Source organism: Agelaius phoeniceus, chromosome 2, assembly GCF_051311805.1.
Source record: "Agelaius phoeniceus isolate bAgePho1 chromosome 2, bAgePho1.hap1, whole genome shotgun sequence".
Taxonomy (NCBI): Eukaryota; Metazoa; Chordata; class Aves; order Passeriformes; family Icteridae; genus Agelaius; species Agelaius phoeniceus.
This window is the reverse complement of record NC_135266.1, coordinates 53,596,648-53,611,012: the sequence shown is the minus strand read 5'-3', so window position 1 is coordinate 53,611,012 and position 14,365 is coordinate 53,596,648.

The following is a 14,365-nucleotide window of genomic DNA, read 5'->3' as shown; positions in this document are numbered from 1 at the left end:
AGGAAAAAATATGAAAAGTATCCATCTGTATTGAAAATAGGACAAAATAAGAAAGCTTTTATTTCACAAAATCAGAAAGTGGACGTCACTGTAACTCCACAGGTATATGATACAGCTGGATGTAAAATCATGTTCTTGTGCCATGAAAACTTAAAGTTTTATCTCTGTTCTGTTTGTCATAACAACTCATTCAAAGTTTTTTGTGCTGGAAAAAAAATTGGATACCTTAAAACAATACTGAAAATAAATAAATAATGAGATATATGTGATAACTAAAATAATGCAAATGAAGAAGTGTTTTTGAAAAACCAACGCTGCTTAAAAGAATAGGCAACATTTTAACTGTTTAAGGGCATGTATTTAATAAATAATATGAAGAAATCTGCCAAAACACAAATTACTGATGAGAAAATGATTACTCTTTATTATTTCATAATAGTCTATGAATTTCATAATAGTCCTTTTTCTTTAGCTCATAGAGTACTTAGATACTTTTCTTCTAAACTCATTTGTAAACTTCTGAATAGGTACTGAGTGATTGCTAAGCATTGTGCCTGATTCAATCTTATTTTACATGCAGAAGCTCTAAGCACTGTATTCAATATTATTACTTTATTAGATGTTCTTAGGATACTTTTTTACTGACAGCTAAATGAGATTTCTGCTAACAAGTAGCTACTTATTTCTGGCCTTAAAGAAGTCATTTACAAATGCAGCGTGAAATGAGGTGTTGGCAGTTTTTTGTTATGTACTTAAACAAAATTCAGGTGCCTTGAAAAAACCATCAGCTAAATGGAAAAAGCTGTGCTTTTTAAGTGTTTTAGACTGCTTGTTACTTGAATCAATTAAGAATCCTCTGTGCCTTGCCACAGTATGTGGCTCCTACAGCATGAGTACTTTACGCTTCACTTGTTCTTCTGTAATACTTCCCAGGAAGAAAAATGCAGGTTTCTTTACTTTTTATTCTTCCCCATTACCATATGCAGCACAAGTGTGCATCCTGAAAAAAAGTTTAGCATTTAATGTATATATTGGGTGACCTATTCTCATTAATTTCTGATTTTTAGGTAATTTATACTTAATTTCTGTCATGGCTTAACTCCAGCTGGAAAAAAAAACCCCATACAGACACTCACTCACTCACTCACTCACTCACTCCCCTGGTTGGATAGGAAAAAGAATCGGAAGAGTAAAAGTGGGATTAAGGCAGTTTAGGAGGTAAAGCAAAAGCTGTGTATGCAAACAAAGCAAAACAAGGAATTAATTCACTGCGTCCCATGGTCAGGCAGCAGTATAGCCCTCTCCAGGAAAGCAGGATTCTGTCACGTGTCATGGTGACAGGAGAAAAACATCATGTCTCCAAGTGCCCCTTCCTTCCTTCCTTCTTCCCCCACCTGTTATATGCTGCCATGACACCATATGGTCTGGAATATCCCTTGGATCAGTTGTGGTCAGCTGTCCTGGATGTGTCTCTCTGAAGGGATGGCATGAGAAGCAGAAAAGGTCTTGATTCTGTGTAAGCCCTGCTCAGCAATAGCTAAAACATTCCTGAATTGTCAACACCACTTTCACCACAAATCTAAACCATAAGGCCTACACCAGCTGCTATGAAGAAAACTAATTATTTTGCAACCAAAGCTATCAAAATTTGTCACTCAGTTTTTGAGACAATTGTCTCTGCCTATATTTAACAATAACTTTGATTACACATGGATTACTGTACTTGCAGACTTCTAGATAATGTCCAAGTGTTATGATACCTATCAAAAGACAATGTTTGTTGATCTTGCAGAGAGAGAGAAATTGTCCTAAAATAAACACAGAATCACAGAATGGGTCAGGTTAGAAGGGATTAGCTTTCTTGGGCCTCTCCAAGGTCCCTTCAGGGCCTCTTTGCATGGATTCTTTAGAGAAGATCTCTGAGGAGGCTAAAATTAACTCTCCTGAAGTCCATGGCTCTAATCTTACTTGCAGAAATAACAAAGATCACAGTTGTACTTACATATATGCATTCCAGTAGAGGCTATGAAAATGAATTATTTCAGTGAAAGCATGTAACTTTTATTAGAAATGCCAAAACATCTGGATTTGGATGTGATTCTTCTCAGGAAAAAAAAAAAAAGGAAATCTAAAACAACCCACCTAAATCTCCTATTTTGCCTTGGCTGGGAAAAGGAAGCATTATGCATGACGTTTGCAGAAGTATTGACTTAAAAGTGGATTTCAGCTCTGGGATCTAAGTAGTATTGAGATGAAAACACTCCAATGGGCAGTTCTGTCCTTAAAAAGAACAGAAGTCAAAAAACCCTTTATATTATATAATTAGATTTTCATTGTGTCCTCTTCAAGCTAGTACTCATTGGCAGAAGCAGATCCTCCGCTGCCAGAGCCAAGATTATGGAACATGTTTACCTCACAAAATTTCTATAGTGCGGGTCAAAAATAAGGTATGCTATTATTTTGCTGAAGTGTTTTTTTACTTTCAGTCCATTGATCTTGGGTGACTTTTTGGGAATGATAGAGGGATTCTAATGTTTAAATATTTCTACTAATGATTTAAATGTAACTGCATCCCTAAGCTCTGCCAGTGCTCTTCATCAGATCAGCTTGCCATGCTCTCTCCTATTTCTTCAAAGACAGAACACAAAATATTTTTTTTTTCAAGGATTTTTTAGTCATTGACCAAAATTCAATACAAAAGGGAAATATTTTTAGTTGTGACCATCAGTGAATGTACACTATTTACTCTTGGGTATTTACAGTAACATATTAATGGCCTGCTTATAGTTAGGTAGAAAAAACATAACTTGAATACCAAGGAACTTATTATTGAGTGAGTTAAACTTCAAAGTGAAACAAAGCCATGTTTCATAACTTAATTTTATGTCCAAGATTTTGAAGAGTTTATTTATAGAGGAAATTGAAAAACTGTGCCGTTAAGTAATTCTTTTGCGCTAAAACATAATCTAGAAATGCTATGGAGAAATTATCCCAACAGATTTTGATCTCCTTATAATAGGTGTACTACAGAAAAATTCCATATCTATCAACAGTTAAGCTCATGTTCAGAATTTAAACGTTACCAGACCTCTTGAGTTCAATTATCCAAATTATATAGACCTCTCCTATTCTTGAAACTTGAGTAGATGCTCATACATTTTTCTGACTTTAAATGTACTCTACAACATGATATTACAGCATAGGAAAATCATTTGTAGTATAGTGGAAGCACATGAAGCTAGATAATATTTCAAGAAACATTGAAAAATATTGTAGTTGACACTGAAAAAAACCAAAACCAAACCAAAAGTAATTTAAAGTTTTTTTCTTGTATTTATCAATTGAATCCTGGCTGCAGTTTTTCATAATCAGATATCTTTCAACTATGTATTCCTTACAAAAGTAAATCTTATATGTAAACAACTACTGCAAAGCTGGACTGCACTACTTTATTTTATTTTTCAGGAGTAAAAAATAAGTTATGTAGGTTTTAACTTAGTATTCTTATTAAGGAATCCTATAATAACACAATGGTTAGGATTAGAAGGGGCTTTAACAATCACCTGGTTCCAACCTCTCTGCCATGGACAGGGATACTTTCAACTTGACCACACTGCTCAAAGCCCCATCCAACCTGGCTTTGAACATTCAAGGGATGGGGCATCCACAATTTTTCTATGCAACCTGTTCCAGTGCTTCACTTCCCTCACAGTAATGAATTTCTTCTTTATATTTAACCTAAAGCTACTCTCTTTAATTTTAAAGCCATTCCCCCTATCATTATGTGTCCTTACTAAAAGTCCCTCTCCAGAGTTCTTGTAGCCCTCCTTTAGGCACTGGAAGGTACTGTACAGTCTCACTGGAGCCTTCTCTAGGCTGAACAAACCCAACTCTTCCGCCTATCTTCATAGAGGTTCTCCAGCCCTCTGACATCTTCATGGTTCTCCTCTGGACTCACTTCAAGACGTTGAGGTCCTTCTTATGTTGGAAGCTCTAGAACTGAATGCAGTAGTCATGGTCATTCATCTTTTCATGCAGCTCAAGACACAACTGGATTTCAATGTGTCTGCAAACACAAGGTTGTGTTGAGCTTCTGATCCACACCCAAGACCATCTCAGGGCTGCTTTCAGTTCATTCTTTGCCCACCCTGTACTTGTGCTTGGGATTGTCCAGGTGCCCTTGCACTTGATCTCATTGAACTTGGTGAGGTATGCATCATCCCACCTCTCAAGTCTGTCCAGGTCCCTCTGGATAGCATCCCCTTCCTTCAACATGTCGACCACACGGCTCAGTGTCATTAGCAAACTTGATGAGGGTGCACTCAATTCCACTGTCCATGTCACCCACATAGATGTAGAACAGTGCTGGTCACAATACCAACTCCAGAGAAGCATCATTCCTTTCCTTTTGAGAACCAGAGTGACTTTTCTTAAGCTTATGTTTTTTCTCAATACATATATACGGTATTTTTCTAAATGTAATTTTAAACCAATGAAAAAATTTTAGACTCAAGTTGAAAAGGACAAACAAGGAATACATTAATAAAAAACAAGGTAAGAGATTGATAGTCTTATTTTAGAGAGGGTGGGAAAGAGAAAATGTGATGAAATAAAATAAGTGAACATAAAATTTTAGCCTAACAATCCGTAGAGAACAAATTCATAGACCTGAACTACAGTTAAGTACAAATAAACTCTAATAAATATGTTTCAAGTAAAAATGCCTTTTACTTGCTAAATTTAAAAGGCTTTTTAAATACTAAGGCTGGATTTTTGCCAACATTTAAAGTAAATCTAGGTTTTGGAGTCAGGGGAAGTACTCCTAAAAGATTAAGCAAAGAATTGTACCTGAATCTTGAATCTTACTACTCCAGATGGGACCTTATTCTCAATTACATTCTTGATACCTTAAATTTATTTATGTGTATTCTGACAAGGGTTTTCTACAACATAGCAGGTTTATTTTTATGTACTTGTGAATAGTCTCCAAAAAATGATAGTTTTAGATTTTCAAGGCATTAATATGTCATAAATTTGTTGGTGTTCTGATTTTCTGCTGTCTAAACTTAATAAATAAATAAATATTCAAATCAATTTAGAAATTAAGTCTCTTTCAACAAAAGAATATATATTAAAAAAAAATAAATAACACCAACACTATGCCCCCTTCTAAATAAGACATCAACATTTAGCGATCCTAGAAGCTCCCCTAAAGGCTGCTTGGAATAGCAGCCTTTTTGCAGCAGATTCAGGGACACTGAGTATCCTCTTAAATTAGTAGCAATCCATGCACAATATTTTTAGTGAATCTTCTGCCTGCAGATGTATATATCTAGGTATAAACACAATCTCCTGCATATTTGGAACAAAACCATTTTTGGTTATAGTTATTATCTAGAGATATACAGTCATGTATCAATACATGTATTAGGCTACTCTGTATCAGTGCATAGATGTCTGTAAATGAAAATGTAGGTATACGAGCAGACATACAGACATTACATACATTTATACATATGTGTGTATAGATAGAGATATATCCATTTATGGTGGTAAAACAGCAAGGAACCAAACAGATAATTGAATTTTCTGATGTAATATAATAGTCAGCATGACTCAGTCTGCATTGCTATTATGGATCAATGTGTTAAATGAATCTTGCTGCCTGAATTTCTGTTGCTGCCAGCTATCTTCAAGCAGTGATTCATTTAGTCAGCTTTGGCTTGACTTTGGAATAGTGTGAGAGACTTGGAAATAGGATCCAGATATCACATCAACCACAATGACTCAAAAAAAGCCCTAAACATTATGGAGATCTTCAGTAATTTAGCCATGAAAGAAAAGAATTAGTTAGCTTTTCCATGACAAATTGCAGTTTATACAAATTATATTTTACTGGATATTAAAAACTTGGAGTGAAATAATATGCTGAAAAATTGAGTTTCAGTTCAGAATGGCTCTGCTCAAGTCCCAGGCTGGAGACTGCTTGTCCTAGGGTGATGCCCTAAACCTCAACACTGCTGCAGCCTCTCAGTCCTTCCTGGAGTTCTGCAGAGGCCAGGGTCTCCCTAGGGCTCAGGAGCTGGGGAGGACTCCTCAGGGTCTGTCAGGATACTGTCTGACAGTCAGGGCCTATCCCCCTCACCATCCAGGGGCAGGATAGCCAACGACACCAGGGCAGCCCCAGGCACCAGGCACCTGCCTGAGGATGTGGGATGGGAACAGGCCAAGGGCTGGGCTCTGGGGGCTGGCATGGGGACCTGGACCCTGGACAGGGTATGGAAAGCCCTGAAGAGGTTGTGCAGGGCTGGTGCCCTCAGTGCCCTGACAGTATTCAAGATTCTTGTTCCTTTTCTAACTGCACAGCACAGAGACTATTAATTCTTGCTGCCTGAATACCCCTGAGAACCACTTACTTAAGGAGGGATCTTGCTCCATGTTCTTTCAGATGTTCCATTTTGCATGTTTCCATATCGCATTGCCCAAATCTCATCATAGAAAGGACAAAATTCCCTATTTAAATGTGACTGTCATACTTAAATCCTTATAGCATCATACCACAAACACTGCCCTTTCAGTTTCTGAGTCAATTGCTTATCTAAAATTAAATATTAGAGGCTTCTGCCTTTAACAGCCTTATTACTTGTTGTATTACTTGGTGACAATCAATCAAGAACCTTGAAAACCAAATGCAAAAAATTCATGTGCACATTATAATAAAGCATTCCTCTATCTGCTACAGCCAAATATATTTTTGGTATAAGCATAAGAATCCCCACGCATTGTGAAATTCTGCAGCATATTCAGTCTGACAAGAAGAAGGGCTGGAATAGAAAAGCTCATGTCAACACTTACATGCATTACCTTACTTATCAGTGAAACTTTATCACTCCTACCTCAAAATCCTCCAAAATTTGTAACTCAGGCCATGAACCATTCATGAATGAAATAAGAAGAGTGGTTACCATATATGAATGTAAACCACATTGGTTACATGTGCCAAATGCCCACAGGTGAACAGGTGAGAAGATAAAGTCCCATGAGGTTTTTTGAGAGAATTGGGCATTCCTTTCCTTCAATAATCAGCAATGATGAAAATTAGAATAAAACTAACAAATAATTTCATTTGCCAACAGACAATATTTTGGAAACAACTAACTCATCATAGATCAGTCATTTTACATGAAATTCAAAAGAATACACAAAATTTTGTACATATCCTTTCCAGATATTGTCAAACACCTTTAGAAACAGACAACTTGAACACAATCTCTTTGATTTTATCAATAAAATGGCATAAAATATATGACCAAGAACTGATATCAACTATTCAGAAAAGCTGTCTGACATAGGAAGTAAATCTCCAGATGAAGACACTACAGATACTGTAAAAGCTTGTATTCATCTTTCCACTTAGGAATCCATAACCTCTTCACATTGTCATAATGAATTCTGATCACACAGCTATGGTACATGCTAATAAACTCATTTTCTGTCATTTTAACTATTATTGTTTATATGAAGATGACAGTGACAGAACAATTGACATAGTGGCCACAATTCTATGAGTCAAATCAAACATTGAAAGGTTACTGTAGTATGTCATTGCAATCTGTAATTCCTGGGGTTTAATTTTTTTTTTAATCTTTGACATTTCCAAGGGAAAAGAGGTTTCAATCGCACCCAAATTAGCAATGTTTCCTCACTAATTTTTTATCACATAACTTCTTCGAAGAAATATCAAATTCTGTTTAATTTATTTTTTTTTACAGAGGTATTTAACTCAGTCCATTCAGGGCAACTAGCCTCTAACAAAGTAACTTTTTCTTGCATCTATTGTCACCCACTAGCGAAGACAGAAATGCTACTGTTGGCATGCTTCAAGTGCTCTGGCCTTATATAGAAATTTCCTTGTTTTGCATTAATATTTTCTGTAGGCATTACTATTGTATCTCTCCAGCTATTTGGGTCTGACTGTCCCCTAAGTAGGAAGAAAAAAAGGAATTTTACTTCAGGTACACCCATATACCTAAAAGACCTACACAGCAGTTTTCAAGACTTAACAGCCCATATATTGAATTAAAAAGAAGAAGTGGGACTACTTGAATGACTCACCTCTGAATCTTGACAGCAAATATTGCTAAAAAAGTTTACAGCTGAATTTTGAGCTGTATCTTGAAGATTCAAGTGCTGTAAAACTGAGGAAGCCTTTTATAAAATATATTTTAATATTACCTTTCAATTGAAATCTAATTAGTAGATGTAATAATTTGTCACACCAATTCTAAACTGCATTTTAAAGGATACTTTACAGACATCACCACTGAAAGAAATAATAACTGAATTAAAATCTGCCCTTGAGTGAAAGTGCATCAAATATAAATAAGTTATTTTCAGTAGAGTAGAAACACATTACTTGCTGTGACAGAAAAGTGTAATACTCAAGTTGAAGACATTTATTATCAAATTTAGAAACTACTAGTACCACCTACTGGCAGAACTGCAAAACTGAAAAATATTTTCTGTTTATGATATTTTGTAATACCACAATAGCAAACAGATTATTGCAACTCTAATATCCTCTTTGATTGCAAACAATATGCAGTTAGGTATAGGAGATTAATTTCAGTACTTAAGATATATTTTTTATGAACTAAGCTACTACCCAACTAGTTATAAACAAAAAAAAAGAAAGACAAAAAAGAAAAAAGAAAGACAAAAAAGAAAAAAGAAAAAACGAAATCATGACTGCAGTTTGGTAAGGTACATAATGGCATAATTTAGAAACTAGTAAAGAAAATCATCTCCCATTTCTAATTATGTAGGTTTATTTCTGAGCTTTCTTAGCTGGGTTGCTGCAGGAATTCCATTCTCCTTTTATTCAAGAAGTTTTACTGATATTTTGCTTTTGACAACCAGCAGCATTTAATTGGCATTCAGTTTATCCTTTAGTGTTTTGAGAGCCACAGGAAAATTTCAAGGTAACTGAGAATTAGTTTGATCTGAATTATCACAGATCTGCAGACTTCCTTCCTTCCTTCCTTCCTTCCTTCCTTCCTTCCTTCCTTCCTTCCTTCCTTCCTTCCTTCCTTCCTTCCTTCCTTCCTTCCTTCCTTCCTTCCTTCCTTCCTTCCTTCCTTCCTTCCTTCCTTCCTTCCTTCCTTCCTTCCTTCCTTCCGCCACTTCTGCCACTTCAGCCACTTCCTTCCGCCACTTCCGCCACTTCCTTCCGCCACTTCCTTCCGCCACTTCCTTTTTCTCTTCTTCTCTTCTCTTCTCTCTCTTCTCTTCTCTTCTCTTCTCTTCTCTTCTCTTCTCTTCTCTTCTCTTCTCTTCTCTTCTCTTCTCTTCTCTTCTCTTCTCTTCTCATCTCATCTCATCTCATCTCATCTCATCTCATCTTCCTCCTCTTCTAAACATCTGAAATCTAGTTAAACTCTCCCCTTCCTTTTCTAAGATGATTTGCAAGTAAAATTTTGTTAGACTTTGTTGTTAGCAGTACTACTCTGTGCTGATTAAAACTGCTATGCACAATAAGAAAGCAGACAATCTTTAACTGAGCAGGTAGCATGTTTCATTGAGGCCCTCAAACTTTCTGCAGCAAGCCTATTCAAGTCAAACAACTTGAGAAGAATCTATACTTATTCTTACCAGAGGTATCCAACTAGAAAAAAAAGTTTTCATTTTCATTGCAATTTCCTGGGACACCAAAAAATTTTAAGCTACTTGCAAGCTGAAAACCAGTTTGTATCAAGGGAAACATTTACATTACTCTTCCATTTTATCTTCCATTTTATAACTCTTTAGTTTTAGTCATTAATCTCTGATGTGGAACCTTGCTAAGGGTTTTTGAAAATCCAAATATACTACCATCTACTGAATTGTCCTTGTCTGTTGTGGCAGTAATATCTTCAAAGAGCTCCAGCAGGTTAGCTAAGCATGACCTCTCCTGTCTGAATCCATGCTGACTATCCTTAATCAAGCCATGTGGATTTACTTTACATTGGACATTTCATATGAGAGTTCCTGTATTTTCTCCCAGAAAATTATAAACTCACTGTTTTCCCTCATGACCATTTAAAGGAATATAATGAAGTTCTCTTTGCTGCTTTTCAATCCTTAGGAATCTCTCCTGAGTTGTGTGAACTTTAAAAATGTCAGTGAAGAATTAAATTATTTCCCTGCTTGGTTCTCTTAGCACTTTTTTGCTGATCAGAAGAGATCATAATATTTTAACAGCTTTATTCGATATGCCCACTCACTGTATTTACAGTTGTGTGTCAAACTGGGGGAAAATATCTGCCTCATACAGCTGCTACTTCATCTGTCTGAGAAAAGTAAGAATAATTAGAAAACTAAAGATAATTAGAAAACCAAATACAAACAAGTAAAAAAAAAAAAAAAAAAAAAAACCCTAGGAAAAAATCAACCACCAAATAGGAAATGTTCTAATTAAAGCTGAATGAACCTTTTCTTCAAACTAAAAAAACAAAACCAAACTGAAAAAAAAAACCCAAAACCAAACCAAACAACCTCCCAAACCTCCACCACCAAACCCCAACAAACTAAGAAAACAAACAAACAAACAACAAAATCCATGAAAAACAAAACCAGGCATAAAAAGAAACATTTTAGCACTTTCTTTCACTTTAAGCAGTAAGTAAAAACAAAAAAATCCCCAAATAAATCAGATCTTGAATTCTGGTAAAAAATAAAAGCATGTAAAATGTGATGAAAAGGAGGATGTGTCTTAGCTGCTGTCTGAACTTTATACATGCCACTTTTTAAAAATTTTTATCCGTCCTTTTGTAGTAGGTTTTTTCAGTGGATTTATTAAATAATTTTTATTTTAAAAAATGTACTGGAAAATTAATCTTAAAAATTAATTAATCTTAAAAATTAAAATAAAATCTTTTCCTCATAGATAACATAAATATTCAAGGATATTATATTTTATATTGTGAGATTTTTCTTGTTTAATTTTGGTTTGGTTTTTTGTGTTTAATTTGGGAATGTTTACATCTCAAATATTTCACAGCTTTCTTTAGTACTGTGACATGGAATGAGGATTCTTCAAGGAGACCAACTCAACAAGTGACTGCCATTTGTTAAACTTATTTTTGAAACATTACCATAAACAAATACTAAAAGTGTTTATTTTACTGGATTAAACTCAACAGAGAAGCATTTGTTTGCTTTCTGAACTTAAAATACTGGAAACATGGAGGTTTCACTTTCTCGTACAATAAAATAATTAAATTAGACCCTGCTTTTTCCCCACTAGTATTTAAACCAACAGTACCCATTTTTATGAAAATATTTGAGAAGAAAAGACTGCAAAATATTGTTTTTACATAATCTCAGTGCTGAGGAGGTTGTTAAATAGCCAAAAAGGATGAGACAACAATACACAGACAAGGCATAATCATAATCTTTGCATGCTCTAGAACAAAAATGTTGCTAAATTGGTAGAAAGAGCTGTTCAGGCCTTTCTATATCATGCTGTTTCCACTGAATCTTATTTCACAGAGGTCTAATAACACAACAGCTTCTCAAATTTACCTCTGTGTTTTCCCTGAACATTTTCTGAGCTCATTGTCACTGTCAAACAAACACAAAGTTGATCAATATGCACTGAGTTCACTTTCTCATGAGTATAAATAGTGGAAAAAATCTCTTTCTGTCCTAGAGGAGCAGAAAGGAAATTCTATTTTGTTTCTTCTTTAAAAGATAGAGTTCAACAACTCAGTTGGTGAAGCTCAAGTGGCAGTGAGTGAAAAGCCAGGGCTGCCATCAAGCTGTCCAGGGGGAATTCCCAAGTTCAGGAACTGGTGTAGCAGCTCTGAGCCTCATCACGATCTGGAAGCCCTTGGCAGGCAACCAGGGGAGGAGGGGGTGGTGCCAGGAGCAACTGAGGGTGATTTAAATGACTCCGGGGACTGTGAGTGACCTGGATCATGGCAAACAGGCATGTGGCACATCAGTGAGGGTGTGGCAAGGCAGTTTGCAGGGCAGTTTGTGCAGGCAGTATGAGCAGGAAGGACTCCTCTGGCCGCTGGAGAGCAGCCAATAGAGGCAGCAATGGACTCAGTAGCTGGTAAGGAAGAGCAAAGAAGCCCCAGTCTTACAGGCATACCAGATAATTCTTCCTCAGTATTGTGTCAACATTCCCTAAAACTCAATCCCATGTAACTGCAAGGATCACTGAAACAGCTGTGTCCAAGACCTCCAGCCAGCCAGGCCTACCTATGGTAGATGGAGCTCTCCAGGTCACAGAGTGCCTGATGTCTCTTCCTAAGTATGGGGCAAGCAAATATTTATTTTGCAGAAGTTGTGCTGTGGCTGAGGAGCTGTGTCACCAGGTGAAGGAGCTACAGGAAGAAATGGACAGGCTAAGAAGAATTTGAGCAATTGACGCAGCAAGAATGAGCAAGACGCAGACCGATTATTTTCAGAGATGCTACAGTCTCAAGACTCTTGGGAGTCTCAAATCTCCATTATAGTGGAGAAGCAGATGGACTCTGAACCCTGAAAAACTCAGTCCTAATTAGTCAAAGGACTGTTAGCCAAGGATTTGTTGCAGATGAAGACCGTAAGCATGCCCCTGCCTGCGCCAGAAGGAAGATTCCTCCTTCTTCTCAGAATTTGACTAGTAAGACTGGTGTCTTCTACAACAGGTATGATGCTCTAGAATGCCAGACAGCTAATGAGGTGGGCAAAGGTCCTTCTGCTATAGTGGGGCCTCCTAAAACAACACCACCTGTACCCTGTGCCACAGCCTCCTTTTTTGAGAGGAAAAAGAAGAGTAGTTGTAGTAAGAGGAACAGATGGTTCAATGTGCAGACCAGACCCAACGCAGAGGAAGGTCTGCTGTCTCCAGGGGCATGGATAAGGGACATTACTGAAAAATTCTCCAGTATAGAAAGGCACTCTTGTTAGTGCTCAAACTGGCAGTGATGAAATAACAAAGAGAAGTCCAAGAGAAATCAAAAGAGGCTTCAGGGCTGTGGTATGATTGGTAGAGGAATCAGGAGCACAGGTAGTGATTTACTCAATCATTCTGGAACAACAAATAATATTGATAGGAATAGGCAGATCCATCAGGTCAGTGCATGGTTCTGAGGTTGGTGTCAGAGGAAAACTTTTCTGTTTGTTGGTCATGGGAGGATCTACTCAATGCTTGTTCTACTGACACCCAATGGGCTGCACTTATCTCAGAGGGAAAAAGGAGTTCTAGCACAGGAGCTGGTGGGGCTAGCTGACAGAGCTGTAAACTAACGTGGAAGGAGGGAAGGGACAAAATCAGGCTCACCAGTGATGAGCAGTGGGATGATGTACTTGAGGAAGCTAGCACTAATGGGGTCCCTCAATCTACCTCATAAGGTGTTGGCTCTAATGTAGCACACCTGAAATGTTTACTCTTATGCAGGAGGCATGAGGAACAAAAGGCAGGAGCTCAAGGCTTTGGCCCAGTCCCAGGGATTTGACATCCATGCATAAGTGAAACCTCTTGGGATGAGTGATGTGATGAGTGCCCTGTTGGACAGTTCCAGGTTCTTCAGGAGTGAAAGACAGAGCAGAAGAGGCAGAAGGGTGGCACTGTTTGTAACAGAAGAATTAAAATGTATGGAGCTCACAGTTGGCAATGGCACAGTTGAGTCTCTGCATGAGAATCAAGGGGTAAACAAATAATGAGGATGTCACTGTGGGAGTCTACTATAGACCTCCCAGCCATGATGATGACATCAATTATTCTTTCAGGAGCTAAGGGACACTTCCAAGTGAACTGCCCTGTCCTTATGGGGGACTTCAACTTGCCAGAAATTAACTGAAACCATCACAGAGCTGGTACAACCCAGGTCAGAAGACTCTTAAAAAGCCAGGATGATAGTTTTATGGAACACATCCTGAGGGATCTGACTAGGGAAGATGCCCTGCTTGGTCTACTCCTTGTCAAGAGAGTGTATCTTGTAAGGAACATAAAAACTGGTGGCCTCCTTGGCCACAGCATCCACAAAGAGATCTGGTTTAAAATCTCTCTTGACAGAAGGAAAAATACCAGCAAAACCTCAGCTCTGGACATGAGGAGAGAAGACTTCAGGCTGCTCAGTGAATTAGTGAGTAAAGTCCCCCAGGAAAATATTTTTGCAGGTGACGAGGCCCATCAGTGCTGGTCACTTTTTAAACTGAGCTATTGCAAAAACAATATTTTGCAGGGATGGTGATGAACTGCTAAGGGCACAGGGGCAAGCAATTGCCACATGTTGAAAGCCAAGCAGGTGATGCAGAAGGCAATAACAAAATGATAATTGGCAGTGTAAAAATATCATCATCCTGTTATAGATTGAGGGTGGTCATCTCACAA